This window comes from Neofelis nebulosa, chromosome 7, assembly GCF_028018385.1.
Source record: "Neofelis nebulosa isolate mNeoNeb1 chromosome 7, mNeoNeb1.pri, whole genome shotgun sequence".
NCBI lineage: Eukaryota > Metazoa > Chordata > Mammalia > Carnivora > Felidae > Neofelis > Neofelis nebulosa.
In genome coordinates, this window is record NC_080788.1 from 36935965 (window position 1) to 36962524 (window position 26560).

The 26560-nt window shown below is 37.0% G+C and overlaps 1 protein-coding gene across 4 annotated transcripts in view; it reads right to left on the bottom strand.

Moving 5' to 3' along the window:
* GLCE (glucuronic acid epimerase) overlaps nucleotides 1-26560 on the bottom strand; it is a 117332-nt gene that overhangs the window by 78235 nt on the left and 12537 nt on the right. The window lies entirely within an intron of this gene.

The following is a 26560-nucleotide window of genomic DNA, read 5'->3' on the forward strand; positions in this document are numbered from 1 at the left end:
GGAAAAAACCCACACTCTGGAATTGAGTACAGAATAGTATAGTACTTCTATCTACATTCACTCCCTAAGTGGTCTCCTCCAGTCTGAAGACTTTAAATACTATCTATAAACTGATGACTCCCCCAATTATTTACTGATAAAGAATTATTCTTTCTCCATAATTGTCCTCTAATACATCTAAACTTTCTACTCAACATTTTTAATTGGACATTTAATATGCCTTTCTTAGTATGTTCAAAACCAACTCCTGGGGTGCCTGGGTGGCTCAGTAGGTTGTGTCCAATTTTGGCTCAGGTCATGATCTCGCAGTCCCTGCGTTCAAGCCCCACATCGGGCTCTGTGCTGACAGCTTGGAGCCTGGAGCCTGCTTCGGATTCTGTGTCTCCCTCTCTCTCTCTCTCTCTCAAAAATAAATAAACGTAAAAAAAATAAAAAAATAGGGGCGCTTGGGTGGCTCAATCGGTTGAGCGTCCAACTTCGGCTCAGGTCATGATCTCACGGTTCGTGAGTTCGAGCCCCGCGTTGGGCTCTGGTGCTGACAGCTCAGAACCTGGAGCCTGCTTCAGATTCTGTGTCCCCCTTTCTCTCCGCCACTCCCCTGCTTGTGCTCTGTCTCTATCTTTCAAAAATGAATAAACATAAAAATATATATATAAAAATTAAAAAAATAAAAAATAAAAAGTAAACCAAACTCCTAATTAACCTCACCACCATCCAACCCACAAACTTGCTCCTCTTCCACAGTCTTCCACCTTAGTAAATGATACTATAAACTTTTACTAGCTCAGGCCAAACATCTACTGTTAGCCCTGCTTTCTCTCTCCCTTTTAGTTCTTATCTATCGGCTGAGTTCTTATCCAAAAACTGTTGGTTTCTCTTTTAAAATAGAATCATAAATTAAATAAACAAACAAACAAACCATTTTTCACCATCTCCACTGCTACCAAGCACACACAAATTATTGCAATAGTCTCCTAAATGATTTATTTCTGCCTCAAGCCATCCACTTGCCTACCAGTGGTGATCCTTTCCAATCCCCATGCCTCCCAACACTCCCCCTCCCCTTTCCACCCCTTATTGTTCTCTATAGCACTTATTGCTATCTGCCATCCTTTGTATTTCACCTGTTATCTTCTGTCTCCCTTCACTAGAATGTAAGCTCCACAAGAACAGGAATTTCTGTAATGTTGTACACTGTTTAGAACAGTGCCTGACAATAGTAGGCATCGTATTAATATTTCTGTTTGATGAATGACTGAACCAACCAAGGGGATTCTCTCACAGATCCATTCTAATATAGGGAAATGATCTCAATAATTTCAAAGGTACCAAAATATTACAATCATATTTCAATCATTGTGATGTAAGTTCTGGCAGTTTTAACTCCCTAATTATATTCATATTGGGCTCCCATTAGTTTGCATTCCCCTGGATGCATACTAATTATGTGGGGAAGAGAAGTGCAGAATGATCTTCAACAACAAGGAGAACCCAGATTGATTTTTAAAACTAATTTTCCAGGGGCGCCTGGGTGGCTCAATCAGTTGAGCATCTGACTTCAGCTCAGGTCATGATCTTGAGGTCTGTGAGCTCGAGCCCCCCGTGGGGCTCTGTGCTGACAGCCCAGGGCCTGGAGCCTGCTTCGGATTGTGTGTGTGTGTCTCTCTCTCTGCCCCTCCTTCACTCATGCTCTGTCTCTCTCTCTCTCTCAAAAATAAATAAACATTAAAAAAATTTTTTTAATAGAACTAATTTTCCCTAGATAATCAAAATGGAAAATATTTCCCACAATATTTCACAGAACATAAATGTTCAGAATTTGCAAAGTGTAGGATTAGAGCAGACGTTAGGTAAAAATTTCAAATTTTACTAGTACCAACAAAAACTACTTTAAGGTTTTATAAATTTTTTCATAAGTAATTTATAACCTTTGCCTAGTATAATACCACGTTTTCCATCTGTACTCCAACCTATATTTTCCTTTTTCTAAACTATCTGTGATAAAATAAACAAACAAACTATTTAGATGAAACTAGACTTACAGATTCTCAAAGATAAGAACAGGACTTGACTGAGCTAAAATAATATATTATTACACTTGTATTTGTATAATGTTTTACACATTTTCCAAAATGACTTCACACCTCTATGATGATCTTCATACTGATATGTACAAGAAGCAAGCAGATATTAGCTCACTCTCCCCTACCTCCCACATACTTAAACATACCTTACAGATGGAAAATTTTGAGTTTTAATGAGATTAACTGACTTGCTCAGGGGCACAAAGCTATTTACGTGGTTCAACCTGGACTGTAACCAAGTTCTTTCAAATCCAAGTCTACTGTTTTCTATCACAACATATTACCTCACCCAGTGATTAAAGAAAGGTACCACTGCCTAAGTCTATAAAACTTGACTGTAAAAGCGTCTTCCTTCAGGATTGGGCATTTTCACATTCCAACCCATTATAAAATGCTTTGCAGATGACACAAATGTGCAAACATTCCTACAGGGAAAAAAAAGGAGAAAAAGCCCAAGAACCAATAAAAATCAAGTAAAGAAAACTCAGTCTCCAAAGCAGCAGTAAGATGAGATTAATATTCTCTGCACACAAGATCAAGGTTTTCGAACAGTTCAACTATCAAACAGATACTTAATACCACTCAGCCAGAGGTAGATGTTTAACAGGGGCCATTCCAGGTAAAAATCACTTATTACGGCTAGAACTCATAGTAGGTCCCTATCTGAATAACCCTGGAAATCTGGAATGAAAATAAGAAGAATGAATTCTTTTTGCCCTTCTCCCCTACAGCTTAACTCAGGTTTAGATCAACAAGTGGTTCCATGACTCATTTCATCTGGACTTCTTCCTGGTTTCCTCTAATATTTAAGATGAGGAGAGAGAGGAATTCCTTTATCATTCCAGCTATACCCTAAAGCAATTCAAAAGTGGGTCAAGAGTAGAACTCAAAAAAGAGTACATTCCGTGTGAGATTAAAAGCTTTGTTCTTCCCATCACCAGAACCTAACTGTGTGTCTCTGACCCGTATTAAAAGTTCTTCTAGGGAACACCTGGTAGCTCAGTCGGCTGGGCATCCGACTCTTGATTTCGGCTCAGGTCATGATCTCACTGTATTTGAAATCGAGCCTTGCATCAGGCTCTGCACTGAAAGCACGGAGACTGCTTGGGATATTCTCTCTCTCTCTCTCTCTCTCTCTCTCTCTTCCACCCTCCCACCCTCCCTCCCTCCTTCCCTCTCTCTACCACTCCTTTGTTCATGCTCTCTCTCAAAATAAATAAACATTAAAAAAAAAAAAAAAAAAGTTCTCCTAGTAGAAATCTAGATTCATTTCTGAAGCCAAGTCAGGCATACCCAGGCCTCTCAAACTACAAATATGCCTGCAAGCTCAGTGGGCAGTAGCACACAGGAATTAACAGAACCTGGCCTAGGTAGGGAGAGCCACTCCATTCTACGACCAGGACAGACTAACCTAAAAATAGGTAAGAATTAACCACACACGGTTTGGTTCTATGAAAGAGTATTTGCTACCACAGATACTCTCCTTTCTTCCATTTCAGCCAATACCTAGGGACTGACATGTCACATCAGACTTTATTTCCAGTTCCTTCAAGAAAGTAATGGCTGGTGAGAAGTTAAAATAATTTAACTATGTAGGTTAAAAAAAAAAAAAAGTTAAAACTACTCTAAAAGAAATATGTAATATAGTTAATAGTGATTTGGGACCTACACCCTAAGTAATGAAAACGATCTTTGGTCTGGATTATCCCTTGCAAAGCCTGAAATAGAGTAAGACAAGCTAGGTACCTAGAGCACAATATTTAAGGAGGCAATGGGAAGTGCAGGACTGGTACCTGAGAGTGAGTGCCTCCTTAAACTTTGTATTAAAGGTACCCCTTTATACTGTGAGATATATACACATATATCTACTGTGAGATATTCACTCATTCATTCACTCAAGGCACAGTGGAATATTCTGCGGCTTTAACAAACACCCCAGCAGAATTTAAAGTCTGAAATCCTGATCACATTTATCATGACTATCTTCTGAACAGAATAAGAAAAGGAGAGGCTTGACATTTTGCACATATTCTGAAATGCAATTGCTTTAGAAAAAGGAAAAGTTTATAGTGTAAATGGAAAAGTTCATTGTTTATAGAGAGATTTCCAATTTGAACATGAAGGACAGGGATTATTCTTCTGCCTAAACAACTAGAACCTAGACAAAATATGGAAAACAACTGTTTTCAAGCACTGAACAAAGGCAACACAAGACTGTGATCCCAGACTACTGCTCTAACAGGGCAATAAATGAGAGAAACCTCTAGCTTTCTGCCTGGAGGTAATTCCCAGGCAATGGTACAGAGGAGGGTAACCCCAAAAAGAATCCAGTACTACTGCTGAGTTTAAAAGACACAGATCAAAGTTTGAAGAGGCCAAGGTGGCTAGAATTTTGTGTGGCAGTACCAACTAGCTGAAAGGAGAGATCTACACAAAGAAAGAGATCCAAGAAACTGCATAGGGAACCTAGTGGGTCTTTGGCTGAATACAATTTGTACATGTAGAACGTGAAATCCCAAAAGGTCAGGCAAAATCAGAATCAACCTAGGGAAAGAAAATTACTAGGAAGCTGTTAGATAAAAAATTGCCAGAACTCACAAAGGGCCAGGAATTGTTAAAGTTCCCCCTCTGCAAAGTGGAGAAATCTTGTGGAACACAGAAGTCAACAATGACCCTGGAAGGGCCATGCCTTAGAAGTGAGGTTAAAATAGTCCTACAGTAAAGGCAAGTCTGGGTTTGCCCCGAAACTGTTTATAAACAAGCCATGAAAAGACCAAACTTACCTGCAAGTAACTTAGCAGTTTACCATAAAAATTCCAACATTCTTTAATGTAATACAACAAAATCCAGGAAACAACACAAAACAATGATGATCACACAATCAAAACCTATTATATAACATACAGCATTAAAATTAGGTTTATAAATAAGCAATAAAATGTGACCCATGAACTAGAAAACCATTGTCAGTATTAACAGAATCAGAAATGAAAGAGACGATCAAATTAGGAGATGAAGATCTTAGAGCAACTATAATATACTTGCTCAACAACATAACAGAAAATCTGAATATAATGAGGAAATAAGGAAATCTATAAAAATTAATCAAATGTAACTATTGGAGATGAAAAATACAATGTCTGAAATAAAAATGTCATTGGGAGGGATTTATAGTAGATTAGCCATTGCAAAAGAAAAGATTAGTATTTAAACCTGAAGACCAGAGAATGAAACTGCTCAAAAAAGTAAAGAGGGAATGAAGATATTCCCCCCCCGCAAGGAACAGATCAGCAGTCTATCATATGTTTAACCTGAAGCCTGAAAACAAAAGAGGTGTAGCAATGTTGGAAAAGATAATGGCTGAGAAATTTGCAGTTTGTTGAATACCTCAAACTCACAGTTCCAAGAAGTCCAAGGAATCCCATATAGGATAAACACAAGCACACATTCACACATACACATAAAGCGTATCATAAGCCAATTACTGAAAACAGTGACAAAAAGTCTTAAAAGCAGCTAGAAAATAAAAGGCACACTACATACAATGGAACAAAGAGAAGAATCACCACAATACTCAGAAGGTATGCAAGCCAGAAGACAACAAAATAAAATCTTTAAAGAACCAAAAGATAAAAACAAGGCAACCTAGTACACAGAAGAGTTAACTCAGCAAGCTCAAGACTGTTATCCTTAGAAAACATTCACTAGCTAATACAGGTGGTTCACTGTGCCTACAGTGTTCGTGCAAACAATATGATCTATGCTAAACGCCTGCTTTCCTTCTGGGAGTCTGGTATTTTGGTGCATGCTAGGCAGAGGATGCTTATGTGACCAAACTCTCAATAAAAACCTTGGACACTGAGTCCCTAATGGGTTTCTCTGTTAGACAACATTTCTCATGTGCTGTCACAATTCACCGTTAAGAGAAAAACATTTCCTGTGTGACTCCACTGGGAGAAGACTCTTGGAAGCTTGTGTTTTGTTTTCTCCAGGCTTTAGTCATGCACCTTTTCCCTTTGCTAATTTGGCTTTGCATCCTTTCACTGTAATAAATCATGAGTAAAACTACATGCCCAGTCCTGAAAGTTCTCCTAAAGAAACACCAAACCGGAAGGCAGTCCTGGAGACTCTCAACACACTAAAATTCAGCAGCCAGAAAAAAATCTTTCTGAAATGTTGATAAAATACTTTTTTTAGACAAATTAAAGCTGAGAGAATTTGTCACCAGCAGACTCGCACAATAAAAAAAAAAAAAAAAAAAAATGCTGAGAAAAAAAATGGGTGCTTGGGTGGCTCAGTCAGTATGGCATGCAACTTCAGCTCAGATCATGATCTCACCATCTGTGAGTTCGAGCTGCACATCAGGCGCTCTGCTGTCAGCATAGAGCCCGCTTTGGATTCTCTGTCCCCCTCTCTCAAAAATAAATTAACATCGGGGGCGCCTGGGTGGCTCAGTCGGGTAAACTGCCGACTTCAGCTCAGGTCATGATCTCGCGGTCTGTGAGTTCGAGCCCCACGTCGGGCTCTGTGCTGACAGCTCAGAGCCTGGAGCCTGCTTCGGATCCTGTGTCTCCCTCTCTCTCTGCCCCTCCCCCTACTCATGCTCTGTCTCTCTTGCTCTCAAAAATAAATAACATTAAAAAAAAAGTAGCATTTAAAACAAATAAATAGGGGCGCCTGGGTGGCTCAGTCGGGTAAACTGCCGACTTCAGCTCAGGTCATGATCTCGCGGTCTGTGAGTTCGAGCCCCACGTCGGGCTCTGTGCTGACAGCTCAGAGCCTGGAGCCTGCTTCGGATCCTGTGTCTCCCTCTCTCTCTGCCCCTCCCCCTACTCATGCTCTGTCTCTCTTGCTCTCAAAAATAAATAACATTAAAAAAAAAGTAGCATTTAAAACAAATAGGGGCGCCTGGGTGGCTCAGTCGGCTAAGCGTCCGACTTCGGCTCAGGTCATGATCTCCCAATTTGTGAGTTCGAGCCCCGCGTCGGGCTCTGGGCTGACAGCTCGGAGCCTGGAGCCTGCTTCAAATTCTATGTCTCCCTCTCTCTCTCTGCTCCTCCCCTGCTCACACTCGGTTTCTCTTTCCTTCAAAAATAAATAAAAACATTTAAAAAAAAATAAAATAAAACAAATAAATAAACATTAAAAAATAACGGCGAGAAAGAATTTCTGCAGAAGAAAAAATGACCATAAACAAAGCATAAATCATAAATCTTACAGGAATGAAGAGTTCTAAAGTGGGTAAATATGTGAATAAATATAAAATAGTTTTCTTTCTTAAGAAAGATTAAAGATTTAAAGATTCTTTAAAAGAATAATAATCTTATGGAGGTTGTAAAATATATAGAAATAAAACATATGATAATATTTGGGGAAATGATGGGATAAGGGAAAAAATGACTAGGCTTAAAGTTACACATTATACATGAAGCGATAGATTATTATTTGTAGAAGACGTGTTAAGTTAAAGATGTTTATTATAACCATACAGCAACCAATGAAAAAGATAAAAAGAAGAGTTACAGTAGTAGTAGTAGTGTAGGCAGTAGTGGAGAGAAAATGGAACACTAAAATGTACTCAATTCCACAGAAGAGTTAAAAAAACAAAGAAGAGATGGGACAAATAGGAAACAAACAGCAAGATGGTAAAACATAAGTCCAATAATATTATATGTAAATGGTCTAAACATCTGACTGAAAGGAAGAGACTGTCATGTATAAAATGCCATCTAAAGAGAACCCCACTTTAAATATAAAAACATAAAGGTTAAAATTAAAGGATTATAAAAATATACCAGGCTACCACTAATAGAGTTGAAGTATCTATCTTAATATGAGAAAAATTATATTTCACAGCTAAGACTATTACCAAAGATAAAGAAGATCATTTCATAATGATAAAGGAAATCAATTTAATCAAGAAGATAGAAGAATCTAACTAAACAGCTTCAAAATACATAAAGCAAAAACTGACAGAATTGCAACAAAGGACAAATCCATAATTGTTATCAAAGATTTCAACATTCCTGTCTCAATATCTGATAGAAAAAGTAGATAGAAAATGAGTAAGGACAGAGCAGACTTGAACAATACTATCAACCAACTTAATCTAACTGAATTTATAGAACATTCAACCACCAATGACAGAATATACACTCTTTTCAAGTAACACACTGAACCATTACCCAAGACAGACTACATTCTGAGCCATAAAACCTTCTCAATAAATTTTAAGGATTTCAAATTACACGAAATACATTCTATTATCACAGTGGAATTAAATTAGAAATTAAAATCAGAACATCTTTAAAATCCCCAAACATCTGGAAACTAAATGCTATTCTAGATCTTAAAAAAGAAAAAAGGTTTGAAATCAATGACCTAAGCTTCCACCTTAAGAAATTAGGAAGAGAAGGACAAATTAAACATAAACAGTAAATAAAGTGTTCTCTCCTTTTCTGTTAAAAACGAAAAAAAGTAAGATCGGGGTGGGGGAGTGAAAATAGGGAAAACAAAACAGAAAATGGGGATGGTGGATGGTGTGGGGTGGGGGTGATAAAAGAATCAATAAAGACCAAAAAAGCTAGTTTTTCCAGATTAGTAAAATGCAAAATGGTAAAGACACTCTAGAAGACAGTTTGGCAGTTTCTTATAAAACAAAACATATTCTTACACAATTCAGCAATCATGTTCCCTGGTATTGACCCAAATGAGTTGAAAACATATCTCTACATAAAAACCTGCACATGAATATTTATATAAACCTTACTTACAATTGTCAAGACTTGAAAGCAACCAAGACTTCCTTTAATAGCTGAATGGATAAACTGTGGAACATCAATGGAGTATTATTCAGGGCTTAAAAAAAAAGAGCAATGAAGCCAGGAAAAGACACGGAGGAAACGTAAAATGCATATTACTAAGTGAAGGAGCCAATGTGAAAAGGCTATATACTGTAGGACATTCTGGAAAAGACAAAACTGTACAGTCAGTAAAGATCAATGATTGCCAGGAGTTGGGGGGGGGGGGGAGGAGAAACGAACAGGAGGAGCACACAATTTTTAGGACAGTGAAACTACTCTATATAATGCTATAATGGTGAATACACATCATTAAACATTTATCCAGACCCACAGAACATACAACACCAAGAGTGAATCCTAATGTAAACTAAGGACTTTGGTTGATAATGATGTGTCAATGTATAGATTCACTGACTGTAAGAAATAAACCACTCCTGTGAGGAATGTTGGTAGTGGGAGGTTTTGCATGTGTGGGAAGCAAGGGGTATATAGAGAAATCTGTACTTTCCACTCAACTTTGCTGGGAACTTAAAATTGCTCTAAAACACAGCCTATTTAAAAAAAAAAAAAATCTTAAGTCCATTAAAGCAAAAGCTGACTCTCTAAGTAAAATTGATAAATCTCTAGCCAGACTAATCAAGGGAAAAAAAGGAAAAAAGGCAAAACACCAGTATCAGAAATGAGAAAGAATTTATAGACGTTAAAAGGAGAATAAGGGAATGTTATGAACAATTCTAGGTCAATAAATTTAACAATTCAGATGAAACAGACAAATTCCTTAAAAGACAAGCTACCAAAGCTCACTTAAGAAAAAATAAGTAAATCCTGAATCAGTTTTAAACAAACTGAAACCATAGTTTAAAATCTTTCCATAAACAGAACTCGAGGCCCACTGGCTTCATTGGTGAATTCTACCAAGAATATAAGGAACAAATAATACCAAAGCTAAAATACATCCAAAAAAAATTGAAGAGCAGAGAATACTTCTCAGTTCATTCTACAAGGCCAGCAGTATCCTGATACCAAAACCAGACAAAGACATTCTAAGAAAACTATAGACCAAATCTCTCATGAATATGGACATAAGAATTCTTAACATTTCCGTAAATCAAACCCAACTAAACATGAAAAGTATAATGCATCAGGACCAAGTGGTGTTTTTACGAGAAAAGCTAAGTTGGTTTAACCATTAAAAATGAATTGATGTTAAAAAAAAAAAAACCTTTAATATAAGATTCTGTCCTTTAATGTGGAATACATGTTCTCATTTTCTTATTCTTTATTAACTTTTTGAATGCTTGTTTATTTTTGAGAGAGAGATAGACAAAGAGAGAGACAGAGTGCGAGCAGGGGAGGGGCAGAGAGAGAGAGAGAGAGAGAGAGAGAGAAAGAGAGAGAGAGAGAGAGAGAGGGAGGGAGGGGAGGGAGGGGAGGGAGGGAGGGAGACACAGAATCCGAAGCAGGCTCCAGGCTCTTAGCTGTCAGCACGGAACCTGACGCAGGGCTCCAACTCATGAACCATGAGATCATGACTTGAGTTGAAGTTGACTGCTTAACCAACTGAGCCCCCATTTAACATAGTTTATTAATATATTCAGATTCCACATGTACATTAATGTAAGGCATGATGAATATATTAAGTAGTATTTTAAGTCAAATTCCTCACCATTATCTTAATTTCATTCAACTCCAAATATGAACTTTTGCTTATCAGAGTTCTCAGCAATGAAATTAAACATCTCCTTTAGCAATAACAATCAAACTCCACCCACATTTCTGTATGAAATCCTAGGTTTCTTCAAAAGAATAATGTTCCAAGAAAGAAAAAGAAAGTGAATATGAGAAAAGTCAATAACCAAAATAAATAAATAAATGTATCCATCATACCCTGCAATCCACATAAAGCACTACCGTTTACCTTTACTCTACACCTGCTATCTTTAAAAACAGCTTTACCCAAAAAACCAGGGCAAAAATTTGAATGAAAAAAATTATAGAGAATACCTGAAAAGTTGCTACTAGGATACTTACTCGAATCAAGCATTCAAATAGCTGTTTTCTGATAAAACATCTTTTACTCGTTGAACATCTTAATTTCAAAACAGCTACACATCCTTATCTTCTACTGACAGATGTTGTATACTCCAAATCTAAGATCAATTGTTCACTTTTCAGGACCAGAATCTCCTGTGTTATTTAGGTTTCCTCCCTTTAATTGTACCCACTCTTTAATTAGTGTAAAAATTAAGACAATTTAAAATTGTGTTACTCTATACTTTCCACATTTCCTTCACATCATTCTGACTCCCATAAGAACTTGGTGAAAAGATACTTCAGCTTACAGAGAAGACAGGTGAAGGTCTGAGAGCTGAAATGATTTGCCCATGATCACATATAACTGGAAAGCAGCGAAGCTAGAATTAATTAGAACCCTAATCATAACCCAACTCACTTTCTACTTTATCACAATGCTCCAGGCAATTTTTGGAGAGAGAAAGAAAGGAGATACAAATCAAATCACTAAAGTCTCTATGTAAATGGCAGCTAAGTCAATTATCTGGAGGTGAAAGAGGTTAAAAGTTATTGGTTACAAGGAGATACAGATTCAAAACTGCCAACTATCTCTAATCTTTTCACTATTTCAACATTCTCTTTTTAAAGAAAGGAATGCTTAATAATTGCTATGTTGCTTTATATGATCGAAAACTCTGAACGTGGGCAATTAAATCAATAAAATATGACTAAGCATATTTTGGCTCATTATGAAAGTGTAACAGAAAAAGAATGGATAAGAAACCTCAGAGCACTAGGACACAACGAAAGCAGACACTGTGACTATTCCAATCTCCATTCTGCAACTTCTAAGTGGCAGCAACCAGGAAAACCGACTTCAGCTCAAGGGTGGGCTTATCCCTATCCTCGCTGCTAGAAATTGAATCAGAAATGAGGGGGAATCATGCCAATGAGACATAAAAAAAGGCTTTCTGTAGCTTCTGGTTAAGTTTGTCCTTTCTGTTCAGAGGAAGCTGTGGGGTATCCAATCGGATGGAGAGGGCACCAAATGTGGGGTGCTCTGATCTGGTGGAGGCCAGCAGCACAGATGAAGAATTCATTCACCCAAGGCAGAATAAAATAGATACAAGATTACACTGCAAGGGCAGGTAGGGCAGAGAGCAAAAGAGACCGAGACAAGGCAGTAGTGACGGGCCACATTTATAGAGCAGAGTAAAGGATACAGGGACAGACAGAATTTTCCATTTTTTGGTAATGTGAGGAACTGTGCCTGGTTGTAATTGGTCAGTTAGGTCTATGGTTATTTCGAGGTGGGTAACTTCATGAGCCTATTTGCACTGCCTGTTTGTATTCAGCTCAGTGATGAGAGTGGGCCCTTTTCTATTACTCAGGTTTCCATCACTCAAGCTTGTTGCCTAAAAGCAGCCCCTACACAAGCCAGACTTTTCTTCCTTGTAGAAGAACATATGGTTCTTTTCTGGCAACCATCATATAACTACAAAGAAAATCCTGCCTTGGCATAAAGCCAGTACTACAGAGCCTAGAGTAGAACAATGCAAAGAATCTGAATTCTTGGTGTCTTCAAGAAGGTACTGACCAACACTGTCCTGAACACTACTGTCCTCTAGTCTTCCAGTTATGTTAAAAGCTAATAAACTGCCTTATTGTGTAAGGCTGTTTGAAATGGACCTTCTGATACTCAAAGCTGAAAGAAGCCAGAGCAAAACAGACAGAAACAGACACTGAGATAATACATCCAGCTGATGAATTATAAAATTTGTGTGAGAACCAAACTGAGCTCTTGGATTTTTGAAAAGATTTTAAAAACACTTACTCCATTAGCAGGTAATTTAGACACATTAATATAAAATGGAAAAATATATAGAATAATGGGAAGGAAATGGAACTCTTTGCTTATTTTTTATAATTGACATTTTTTCCTGACTTGGATATTCCTGAAAGACTTAGAGGGAGGCAGAGTTTGCAAGGTGGGGAGGTGTCATTATTCTGCACAGTTTCCCCACAACTACAACTAAATTGAGGAGGTGACTGGGAGGCTACAACAAAAATCATTTTTGTTAATGGTTCAGGATCAGTCTTGGGAAATATTAACCAGTGTCCTACTAATGTTGGTCTTAGGGCTGACATTCATTTTTACAAAAAAAAATTCTGGATGCCAAATACAGAGAATGCTTATTAATTCTAAGTGCTACTAAAAGAAATAAGTCTACAAAGACAGTGTTAAAAAGAAAACGACAGGCCCGATATGGCATTACTTGGGCCAAGGCAAGTAACCAAACCAGGGTTTTAATACCTAACCTAACCACAGTTTCAAACTCCCACAGAAACAGAAGTCTTAACCTATCAATCAGTAAGTTTTTGATAAGCACCAGTGAGGTCATCTGTCAATGGGCCCACTCACTCCCCCAAACGAAAGAGGAGGAAATCCACCTAATAATACCCCTTGTTCTCCCACCTAAGGGAGGGTGACAGATCCTTTCTTTTCTTTTGCTAGTAACTTTCTTGCCCTACCTTCCTTCCTACAAAAAAACTTCCATTTTGTACAGACCCTCAGGGATCCCCTCTACTTGCGAGATAAGACGTTGCCCAATTCATAAATTGCTTAATAAAGCCAATTAGATCTTCAAATTTACTCAGCTGAATTTTTGTTTTCTAACAATGTCAAACAGGGATACACTTAAATTGCAAAACTGCACTGCAATTTCTGCTTTCTCCAACACTGCGTATCTTCTATGCCTCCATGATATTCTATTTGGGATGTTCTTCACTAGCTCAACTGGTTAAGGTGATTCTTGCTCTAACCACCACTTGACTCTCCCAGAATCCTTCTCTAAAAGAGTAAGAAGGAAAAGGAAATGAGAGGGAATCGAAACAATACACTAGAAAAAATAAACACAAAAGAAGGCAGTAATGGAGGAACTGAGGAACAAAGGGATGTATTTTTATTAAAAAGAAGACCTTTAAGCAGTGTGGAGGTTCCTCAGAAAATTAAAAATAGACCTACCCTATGACCCAGCAATAGCACTGCTAGGAATTTATCCAAGGGATACAGGAGTACTGATGCATAGGGGCACTTGTACCCCAATGTTTATAGCAGCACTCTCAACAATCGCCAAATTATGGAAAGAGCCTAAATGTCCATCAACTGATGAATGGATAAAGAAATTGTGGTTTATATACACAATGGAATACCACATGGCAATGAGAAAAAATGAAATATGGCCTTTTGTAGCAACGTGGATGGAACTGGAGAGTGTGATGCTAAGTGAAATAAGCCATACAGAGAAAGACAGATACCATATGGTTTCACTCTTATGTGGATCCTGAGAAACGTAACAGAAACCCATGGGGGAGGGGAAGGGAAAAAAAAAAAAAAAAAAGAGGTTAGAGTGGGAGAGAGCCAAAGCATAAGAGACTGTTAAAAACTGAGAACAAACTGAGGGTTGATGGGGGGTGGGAGGGAGGGCAGGGTGGGTGATGGGTATTGAGGAGGGCACCTTTTGGGATGAGCACTGGGTGTTGTATGGAAACCAATTTGACAGTAAATTTCATATCTTAAAAAATAAATAAATAAATAAATAAATAAATAAATAAATAAATAAAAAAAATAAAAAAAATAAAAAAAAAAGAAGACCTTTGAATAGTTACTTTAAATGTAAATAGTTTAATTCTTCTATTATAAAGCAGAAATTGGTAGAATGGATTTTAAAAGATGATTGAATTATATGTTATCTACAAGAGACTCATTTTGTATCCAAAGACACAAACAGGTTGAACGTAAAAAAATGAAAAAAGACATTCTATGCAAACTAACCAACCAAAAGAGAGCTAAAGTGGCTATATTTATATCAGACAAAACAGACTAAGTAAAAAATAGTTATAAGAGATAAAGAAGGACACTATACACCAACGAAAGGTAAATCAGCATGAAAATATATCAAATATAAACATATGGACCTAACAAAAGATCCTCAAAATATATAAAGCAAAAACTAATGGAAGTGACAGAAAAAACATTCTATAAATAATAGCTGGATACTTCAATATCTCACTTTCAACAGAAAAACCAGACAGATAATCAGTAAGGAAATTGAAGACTTAAGCAACACTATAAGCCAACTAGACCTAACAGATATATAAAGCACATTCCACTCAACAGCAAAACAATGCATTCTGGAATATTCTCCTCAAGTCCACACGGAACATGTTCAGGATAACCCATATGTTAGGCTAAATACAAAAATAAGTCTCAATAAACTTAAAAGACTGCTATCATACAAAGTATATTCTCAGAACACAGTAGCATAATACTAGAACTCAATAACAGAAGGAAAACTTACAGATATGTGGAAATTGAAAGACAAACTCTTAAACAGACTCAACAACTAATTTACATTTATCGTAAATACCTATAGTAAAAAAAAAAACCAAAACCAGCTTTCAAATCAATATCTAACTTTACACCTTTAGGAACTAGAAAAAGAAGAGCAAACTAGTAAAAGAAAAAAAATAATAAAGATTAGAGTCCTGGAGGTAAATTGAATAGAGAACAGAAAGACAATGGAGAGAACCAAGGAAACCAAAAGTTGGTACTTGAAAAGATAAACAAAATGACAAACTTCTAGCTAGATTAAGAAAATAAAAGAGAAGACTCAAACATCTAAAATTTTAGTTGTCTCTTATAACTACTGACCTTAAAAAAATAAAAAGGATCATAAAATACTATGAACAATTGAAATGCTAACAAATTAGATAGCCTAGATGAAACGAGCAAATTCCTAGAAAGACATGATCTACCAAATTGACTCAAAAATAAATTAAAATCTTAACAGATCTGTTAATGGGAGACTATATCACTAATCGAAAACCTCCCAACAAAGAATTAACACCAATCCTTCTCAAACTCCTGCAAAAAATTTGAAGGAACACTTACTAACTCATTTTAAGACACAAACATTGTCTTGATAACAAAGCCAGACAAAGATACCATAAGAAAACTACAGATGAATATCCCTTTTAAACAGAGATGCAAGAGTCTTCAACAAAGTACTAGTAAACTTAATCAGCAGCATATTAAAAAGACTTTGAGCAGGTAGTATTTATTCCAGGCTTGCAAAGGTAGATAACATATGAAAATAAATCAATATAACATACCTTATTAATATAATGAAAGAAAACACGATCATCTCAATTAATGGAAAAAGGCATGACAAAATGTAACACCTTCTGACAATTAAAAAAAAACAAAAACTCAGCAAACTAGAAACAAAAAAAGCTTTCTCCCTACCAAACATTGTACGAGAAGTTCTAGCCAGAGCAATTAGGCAAGGCAAAATATATAAAGGCATCCAAACTGGAAAGAAAGAAGTAAAATTATCCCTATATGCAGATGACATGATCTTATTTGCAGATGACATGATGTTATACATAGAAAATCTTAAAGACTCTACAAGAAAAATTATTACAGCTAATAAACAAATTCAGTAAGGTACAGAGTATATCAACAAACAAAAATCAGTTGTGTATCTATACATTAGCAATGAACAATCTGAACAGAAGATTAAGAAAATAATTTCACTTACAATAGTGTCAAAAAGAACCAAACACTTAGGAATAGGGGCATCTGGGTGACTCGGTCGGTTAAGCATCCAACTCTTGGTTTTGGCTCAGGTCATGATCTCACAGTTCCTGAGTTCGAGCCCCTCATCAGCAGATAGTGCAGAGCCTGCTTGGGATTCTCTCTCTTTTTCTGCCCCTCCCACTTGCACTCACACATGCTCTCTTTCTCTCAAAATAAATTAAAAACAAAACAAAACAAACAAACAAACAAAAAAAAAACACTTAGGATTAAATTTGACCAAGGAAGTACAAGGCATGTAATGTACACTGTAAGGGACAAAAGACTACTGCAAGAAAATAAAGACCTAAATAAATGCAAAGACGTCATATGTACATAAGTAGGAAGACTTAAAATTGTTAATTAAGATGGCAACAATCCTCAAAGGGATCTACAGACTCAATACAATCACTATCAAAATCTCCATAGTTGTTTTTGCAGAAATGAGAAAGGTGATCCTAAAATTCATACAGAATTGCAAGAACCAAACTAATCTTGAAAAGAACCAAACTAATCTTGAAAAAGGCAAAATTAAGTTGGAGAACTCACACTTCCCTATTTCAAAATGTACCACAAAAAGCTACAGTAATCATGAAGTACTGGCATAAAGACACAGCTACAGATCAATATAACAGAATTGAGAGTCCAGAAATAAACCCATTCACGCTATGAGAAACTGATTTTGGTGGCAAGGATGCCAAAACCATCAATAGGAAAAGAAACGTCTTTTCAACAAATGGTGCTGGTATAACAGGATATCCACATAAAAAGAAGAATTTGGACCCTCTATGTACAAATACACTACAACATATAATTATACTATGTTACCATATATAAATACCATATACTATTATACTATATATAAAAATTAACTCAAAATGGAGAAAAGACTTAAACATAAGAGCTACAACCATAAAACTCCAAGAAAATATGCAGTTATATCTTCATAATCTCAGATTTGGAATGGTTTCTTAGATATGACACCAAAAGCATGAGCCACAAAAAACAAAAAACAAAAAACAAAAAACAGATCAACTGAACTCTACCAAAATTAAAAATTTTGTGTGTCAAAAAAAATTTTTTTAAGTTTATTTATTTATTTGGAGAGAGAGAGCATGCACACCAGTGGGGAAGGGGCAGAGAGACAGAGAGAGAGAGAGAATCTTAAGCAGACTCTGCACTGTCAGCACAGAGCCTGATATGGGGCTCAAACCCACGAACTGCAAGATCATAACCCAAGTCAAAGTCAAGAGCCAGGCACGTAACTGACTGAGCCACCCAGGTGCCCCTGTGCATCAAGAAATATCATCAAGAGCCATTTATTTTTATTTTTATTTTTTTTAATTTTTTTTTTTTTCCAACGTTTTTTATTTTATTTTTGGGACAGAGAGAGACAGAGCATGAACTGGGGAGGGGCAGAGAGAGAGGGAGACACAGAATCGGAAACAGGCTCCAGGCTCCGAGCCATCAGCCCAGAGCCTGACGCGGGGCTCGAACCCACGGACTGCGAGATCGTGACCTGGCTGAAGTCGGACGCTTAACCGACTGCGCCACCCAGGCGCCCCCATCAAGAGCCATTTAAATCTCTGGCTCTTAATTTCAGCTCAGGTCATAGCCTCATGGTTCATGAGATAGAGCCCCACATAGGGCTTGCGCTGACAGTGCAGAGCCTGCTTGGGATTCTTTCTCTCCCTCTCTCTCTCTCTGCCCCTCCCCTGCTCTCTCTCTCTAAAGATAAGTTAAAAAAAAAATATTATCAGTAAAGTGAAAAAAAAAACCTACACAATGGGAGAAAATATTTGCAAATCACATGTCTGACAAGAATCTAGTATCCAGAGTCTACAAAAAAATTTTATAACTACAAAAAGACAAACCCAATTAAAAACTGGCCAAAAGATGGGGCACCTGGGTGGCTCAGCCAGTTGAGAGTCCAACTTCGGCTCAGGTTATGATCTTGCCATTCGTGAGTTCAAGCCCCGCGTCGGGCTCTGTGCTGACAGCTCGGAGCCTGGACCCTGCTTCGAATTCTGTATGTCCCTCTCTCTCTGCTCCTTCCCCGCTCATGCTCTGTCTCTCTCTGTCTCTCAAAAATGAATAAACGTTAAAAAAAAATTTTTTTTGGGGGGGGGGGGCGCCTGGGTGGCTCAGTCGGTTAGGCATCTGACTTCGGCCCAGGTCATGATCTCGCAGTTTGTGAGTTTGAGCCCCGCATTGGGCTCTGTGCTGACAGCTTGGAGCCTGGAGCCTGCTTCGGATTCTGTGTCTCCCTCTCTCTCTGCCCCTCCCCAGCTCATGCTCACACTCTGTCTCTGTCAAAAATAAACTTAAAAAAAATTTTTTTTTAAATAAAAAATAAAAAAAAAATTTTTTTTAATAAATAAAAAAGATAAAAATAAAAACTGGCCAAAAGACTTGACTAGATATTTCTCCAAAGAAAATACACAAATGATAATCAAGCACATGAAAAGATGCTCTGCATCACTAGTCATTAGGAAAATGCAAGTCTAAACCAAAGTGAAATGCCACTTCCTACCCACTAGGATTGACGAATTGCTAGAATTTAAAAAACCAAAAGAAATAACAGCAAAGATGTAGAGAAAGTAGAGTCTTCATACATTGCTGGTAGGAATGTAAAATGTTATATAGTCACTGTGGAAAACAATATAGCAATCCCTCAAGAAGTCAATCATGGGGCACCTGTCTGGTTCAGTCAGTGAAGTGGACAGCTCTTGATCTCGGGATTGTGAGTTTGAGACTCACGTGGGGTACAGAGATTACTTAAAAATAAAATCTTAAAAAAAAAGTTAATCATATAATTTCCACATTACCCAGTAATTTCATTCATACATATATACATCCAAAAATTGAAAACAGGTATTTAAACAAAAAACTTTACACAAAAGTTCGCAATAGCAGTATTCACTATAGCCAAAAGTAGAGACAACTCAAATGCCCATCAATGAATGAATGAATAAAATGTGTTATATCCATACAAGTATTATTCAGCCATAAAAAGAAGTGAAGGCGTGAGACATGCTATGACATGAATAAACCCTGAAAACAATACACTAAGCAAAAGAATCAAGATACAAAAGGGCACATATTGCATGATCCCATTACATGCAATATCCAGAACTGGCAAATTCATGGAGACAAGAAAATAGATTAATGGTTGCTAAGGGAATAGGAAGAAATGGGGAATGATTTAATGGGTACAAAGCTCCCTTTTGAGGTGATAAATGTTCTGGAAACAGTGGTAATCCTTGCACAACATTGCTAATGTATTAAATTTCACTTATTTGTACATTTAAATATGGTTAAATTTTATGTTATGCGAATTTTATCACAATTACTTCTTAAAAGACTCAGAACACAAATATTAGAATTAGCATAGAAGGACATTAAAGTAGTCTTTATAACCATACTCCACATGTGAAAAAGTTAAGTAAGGACATGGAAGATATTTTTTTTAATGGAAAATTTTTTCAATATTTATTTTGGGGAGAGGGCAAGCTGGGGAGGGTACAGAGAAGGGGACAGAGGATCTGAAGCAGGCTCTGTACTGACAGTCTGACAGCAGTGAGCCTGATGTGGGGCTGGAACTCACAAACCACGAGACCATGACCTGAAGCAAAGTTGGATGCTCAATCAACTGAGCCACCCAGGTGCCCCTTTTACCAGAAATTTTATAGATGAAAACTACAATGACTAAGATGAAATACATTAGAGGAAATTAGCATTAGCACGGAGTAGACAATGCAGAAGAAAAGATTAGTGAACTTGAAGGCACAGCAAGAGAAGCTACCTAAAAGGAAAAAAGAGAGAAAAAAGAATTAAAAAAAAAGTGAACTATAAGTGGCTGAACCTATAGGTAACTGGAGTCTCCCAGAAGGAAGAAAGTATATTTTTACATTTTACAGAAATAGGGGTACCTGGGTGGCTCAATCCGTTGAGCATCTGACTTTGGCTCAGGTCATGATCTCACAGTTCATGGACTAAAGCCCCACATCAGGCTCTGGTGCTGACGTTGCAGAGTCTGCTTGGGATTCTCTCTCTCTCTCTCTCTCTCTCTCTCTCTCTCTCTCTCTCTCTCCCCCTTTCTCTCTGCCTACTCCCCCACTCACGCACGTCCACTCACTCTCTCCCAAAATAAATAAATTTTTAAAAATTTATACCAAGTTTTACAGAAATAATGCCTGAAATCTTCCAAACTTAAAGAAAATTATAAGCCTAAGCTAGGCTTTTATAACACATATAAAGGTAAAATTCATGATAATAGTAGTGTAAAGACCAAAAAGGGCTTTATAAACAACCTCAACAAAATCCAACCACAAAAAAAAAGAAAAAAAAAAATTTTAAGAAAATTGCACAAAGGTACATCATCAAACTGCCCAAAACCAACGTTAAAGAGAAAATCTTAAAAGCAGCCAGAGGAAAAACAGACATGTCATGTATAGAACAATGAGGTAAGGACAACATCATATTCACAGAAACAATGCCAAAGAGAAAACACTGGAACATCTTTAAAGCACTGAAAGAAAAATATGTCAATACAGAATTCTATGCCCAGCAAAATTATCTTCAAAAATGAATGCAAAATAAAGACTTTTTCAGACATTCAAAAGTAGAAATAATTCATCACAAGCAGACCTACATTTTTTAAATGTTAAAGGAAATTCTTTAGCCAAAAGGAAAATCCAGACACAAATATGGATCTACCTAAAGGAATGAAGCAGAAATGATTATTTCAAGGGGAAATATATAAGATATTTTATTATTTAAATCTCTTTAAAATTGTTTAAATAAAAATAATAACAGTATACTGAGGGTTTATAACATGTAAATGTAAAATGTATCACAACGGCATAAAGACTAAGAGAAATGAAAATATTCTTTCCTATGGTTCATATTATTATACATAAAATGATATTAACTTTGAAAGTAGAGAAATTAAAGATGTATACTATAAAAATTTATATACTATAAACCCTAAGCAACCACAAACAAGCAGTTACAGCTAAAAAGGCAACTGATGTGATAAAACAAAATCATAGAAAATATTCAACTAATCCAAAAGAAGACAGAAAAAAGAAAAAAGGAGCAAAGAACAGATAGGGCAAATGAAAAACAAATAGCAAGATGACAGACTTAAACACAATCACATCAATAATCACATTAAGAGTACAGGCGTACCCCTTACTGCGCTTCACTTTTTATATTCCACAGATAATGGTGTTTCTTACAAATTGAAGGTTTGTGGCAATGTGGTGTTGAGACAAATCCATCAGTGCCATTTTTCCAACAGTATTAGCTCACTTTATGCTTCTGTGTCACATTTTGGTCATTCTCACAATATTTCAAACTCTTTTTTTATTATTCTATTTGTTATGATGATGTGTGATTAGTGATTACAACACTGAAAGCTCAGATGATAGTTTGCAAGTTTAGCAATACAGTATTTTTAAATTAAGGTATGTACACTGTTCTTTTGGACACAATGCTATTGCACACTTTAAATAGACTACAGTATAGTATAAACATAACTTTTATACACACTGGGAAACAAAAAAACTCACCTGACACACTTTATTGCAATACTCTCTTTACTGCAGTGGTCTAGAACGGAACCCACTGATTTCTCTGAGAAGAGCAATAAAATTAATAAACATCTAACCTGACTGATGAGGGGAACAGAGAAAGACACAACCAATATCAGGAATGAAAGAAGTGACAGCTTTATAGATTCTATAGATATTAGAAGGATAACAGGAAAACATGAAAGCTTTATGCCAATAAATTTGACAAGTTAGATTAAACAGACAAATACAGAATTTGCAAACCACTTCTATAACAAAGGACTCTTATCTAGAATAAAGAACCCTCAAAATTCAATAGTAAAACAAAAAATTCAATTAAAAAATAGAAGACGTGAGACATTTCACCAAAGAGGATGCGGATGGCAAATATATGTTCAACATCATTAGTCATCAAGGAAATGCAAATTAAACCACGAAGAGTTACCACTATACACCTATTAGAACACCTAAAGTAAAAAGTAGTGACAATACCAAATGCCAAGGAAGAGCGAGAAACTAGGCCTCTCATACAATGCTGATGGGAATCTAAAATGGTATACCATCTGGAAAATGGGCTGACAGCTTCTTAAAATATACTTTACACTTTCTTAAATATTTACCATAATGCCCAGTAATTCACACTCCTAGACATTTATGCCAGAGAAATGAAATCTCACGTCTTACACAGAAATGTTGATCACAGCTGTAATAGCCAAAGTAGCAAATGCCCAAATGTTCAACAATGGGTGAAGATTAAATAAACTCTGGTACATGCATACCACTGGATTTTGTTTAGCAATAAAAAGGAATTATTGACATATCCAACAACTGGATGGATTTCAAGGGAATTATGCCGAGTAAAAAAAAAGTCAGTCTCAAAGATTACATACTTTTTGATTCCATTTATAAATCATCTGGAAATGGCAGAGTTCAAAAATGGAGTCCAGACTAGTGGTTGCCAGAAGTTAAGGGGACGGATATGACTATAAAGGATCACAAGGATCTTACTGGTGATAAAACAGTTCTGTATCTCAGTTGTAATGTTGATTACACAAATCCACACGTGTGATAAAATTCAAAGAATTATATACACACACAAATGAATACATGTAAAACCGGTGAAATCTGAACAAGATCTGTGGGTTGTACCAATGCCAATTTCCTGGTTTTGATATAGTACTATAGTTATGTAAGATGTGACCATTGATGGGAATTGGATGAGGGTACATGGGACCTCTCTGTGCTAATTTCAGAACTTCCTAGGAATCTGTAATTACTTCAAACAAAAAAATTTTTACAACACACTCTTGACCGACCTACACACACACACACACACACACACACACACAGTATAAAAGTGTAAAGTGTACGTAAGCAAACCAAAGTCTTACTGAGATCTCAGACTTCTAATCTCCGAGCCCCTCTCCAGAAGAAACTACTCCTTTTCTTACGCATCCTTCCAGAGAAGTCTTTAACATAGAAGCATAAATGTGCTTATTAATGTGTGCATATATATTTGCATATTCACCCACATACACACAACTTACATTTTTTTCACAGCTTACTTTTTTACAGTAATGTCAGCATACCATAAATATTGTATTGCAACTTACTTTCTTCACTCAATAATGTGTTAAAGATGAATTCATGCAGAAGTACTCCTTTCTTTCTTTTTATGGCTGTGTGACATCCCATTGTATGCTTGTACAATCATTTATTTAACCCATATAAAGAAACATTTAGGGGGCACCTGGGTGGCTCAGTCGGGTAAACATCTGACCCTTGATTTCAGCTCAGGTCATGATCTCAGGGTCGTGGGATCAAGTCCAGCATGGGGCTCATAGGATTCTCTGTCCCTCTCCCTCTGCTCCTCCCCTACTTGCTTTCTTGTTTGCTCTCTCTCTCTCTCTCTGTCTTCAAAAAAAAAAAAATCATTTAGGGCTTAGGCATTTAAAGATAAATTCTTTAAAATTATTTAGTCAAAAAGTATGAAAATTTACCATTTTAATAAGTAAAACCAACTTTTCCTTCCAAGAAACTGCACAAATTTACATTCCTGCCTAGAGTGTATGAGTGAGCAATTCTAAACATCCTTGCCATGGTGGGGTATTACTGAACTTTTTAATCTTTATCAACCTAGCAAGTGAAAAATGTTCTGCTGTTGTTTAACTTTGTTATTACTAACACTTTATACTATATAAGACCATAAGGTTCTGAGAATAAATGATGTACCCAAGAGAAAATTTTACTCTGGGGAATTATAACCAATGAAGAAATAGAAACAAACATTGGGGGTATTCGCTGGCTCAGTTGGTAGAGCATGTGACTCTTGATCTCAGGACTGAAGGTTCAAGCCCCACGCTGGATGTAAAGATTACTTAAAAGTAAAATAAATTTTTAAAAATCAGAGTTGGAAAAGTCCTTCAAGAATACATTGATTAAACACTACTCCACACACGCTTTAACACCACAGTGTGAAACTGTCCACTCTATTTTCATTTTGATTGTTAAAAATACCTTCATTATGGGGTGCCTGGGTGGCGCAGTCGGTTGGGCGTCCAACCTTGGCTCAGGTCATGATCTCACGGTTTGTGAGTTCGAGCCCCACTTCGGGCTCTGTGCTGACAGCTCAGAGCCTGGAGCCTCTTCAGATTCTGTCTCCTGCTCTCTCTGCCCCTCCCCCACTCATGCTCTGTCTCTCTCAAGAATAAATAAATGTTAAAAAAAAAAACAAAACACAAAAAACAAAAAACCTTCATCATGTACCAATATTTCCCTTCCTCTAACTTTCATTCTTCCTAGTTCTATCCTCTGGGGATACAAAAGATATGCTTCACTCCCTCTTCCACGTGCCATTCCTTCATGTGTTTACCAGAACCACACATTTGAGTCAGGAAGAATGTTAAAGATCACTCAATTACCAACTTGAAAAGCATTCCCATATACCCCACTAAAGTCTTCTTTTTTCCTGGTTGAAAATCTCAAATGTTTCAATTATTTTGCAAGTATCTGTTTCAGACACTGCTTCATTCTGATTACCCTCCTTCTGAATACACTATCAACATCCTCCTCAAGATGTGGCAAATAGAACTGAGAACTCAGCTAAAGGCAGAATAGAAAAGGATAATCAACTATGTTTTAGACAAACTACTTCAAAATAATGCTGTTTAAGTGAGTGTGAGCCTTTGGAGCAGTTATAATAAACCACTGACTCATCGACTTCAGACAAATAGAGAGACCCACCTAGGCACACACCTACTTCAAACAAAAAAAATCCCACCTGTTAGCCCTCCAAGCCTTCAATACTGTATTTGTGCAGATTAAAAAAAAAAAAAAATTCAATTGTAAGAATTTTTTTGTCCCTATGAACCAGACATATCAAATATAGAATTATTACAAGTAGTTTTTTAGATACAGTCTAATTATTAAAAATTAATAGAGGGGGGCGCCTGGGTGGCTCGGTCAGTTGAGCGTCCGACTTCGGCTCACGTCATGATCTCACGGTCCGTGAGTTCGAGCCCCGCGTCGGGCTCTGTGCTGACAGCTCAGAGCCTGGAGCCTGCTTCGGATTCTGTGTCTCCCTCTCTCTCTGACCCTCCCCCATTCATGCTCTGTCTCTCTCTGTCTCAAAAATAAATAAGCGTTAAAAAAAAAAAAAAATTAATAGAGGAAGGATCCTGATTCTGTCACATAACATACTACCCTCATAATTTTGAGAGTAATGGATAAACATTTTAAATAGGACATAGGGGAAGGCAGCATCTTGAGGGACACACTAAGAATGAATTGCAGTTTAATTTTAACATCAGCCCATTGATCAATCACAAATCCACCTACCTATGCAAGTATTCAGACTACATTTCTCTAACTTGTCTATAAAGATATCATAAAAGGCTGTCAAATGCTATCTGTATAACCTTGGGGGTCCCTTACCTCATTTGTAAAACAGTACTAGATGAGGCAATCTATGTAAAGCATTTAACCCAGTGCCCAGCACAAAATTAAAAATCCAATAAACGTGGCTATAATTCTAGACGTACAATGGCAGAGTATCTCCTGAGGTACCTACCGGTTTACTTACCCCTATAAGAAAAGAAGTGAGACCAGTGTGGCATGACTTGTTCTCTGGGAACCCACGCTGGCTCCTAGTGATCAGCGTCTTCTTTTCGAAGTACCAACAACACGTGTGTTCAAAAATCTGAGAATTTGGGGGCACCTGGGTGGTGTCGGTTGACACCACCGAAGTCGGTTGACTTCGGCTCAGGTCATGATCAGGTTTGTGAGTTCGAGCCCTGCAACAGCTTGCTGCCGTCAGCACAGAACCCACTTCAAATCCTCTGTCCCCCTCTCTCTCTGCTCCTCCCCAGCTTGCACTCTCTTTCTCAAAAATAAACATACATTAAGAAGAAAATTTTTTTTAATCTGAGAATTTGTTTAGGAATAACG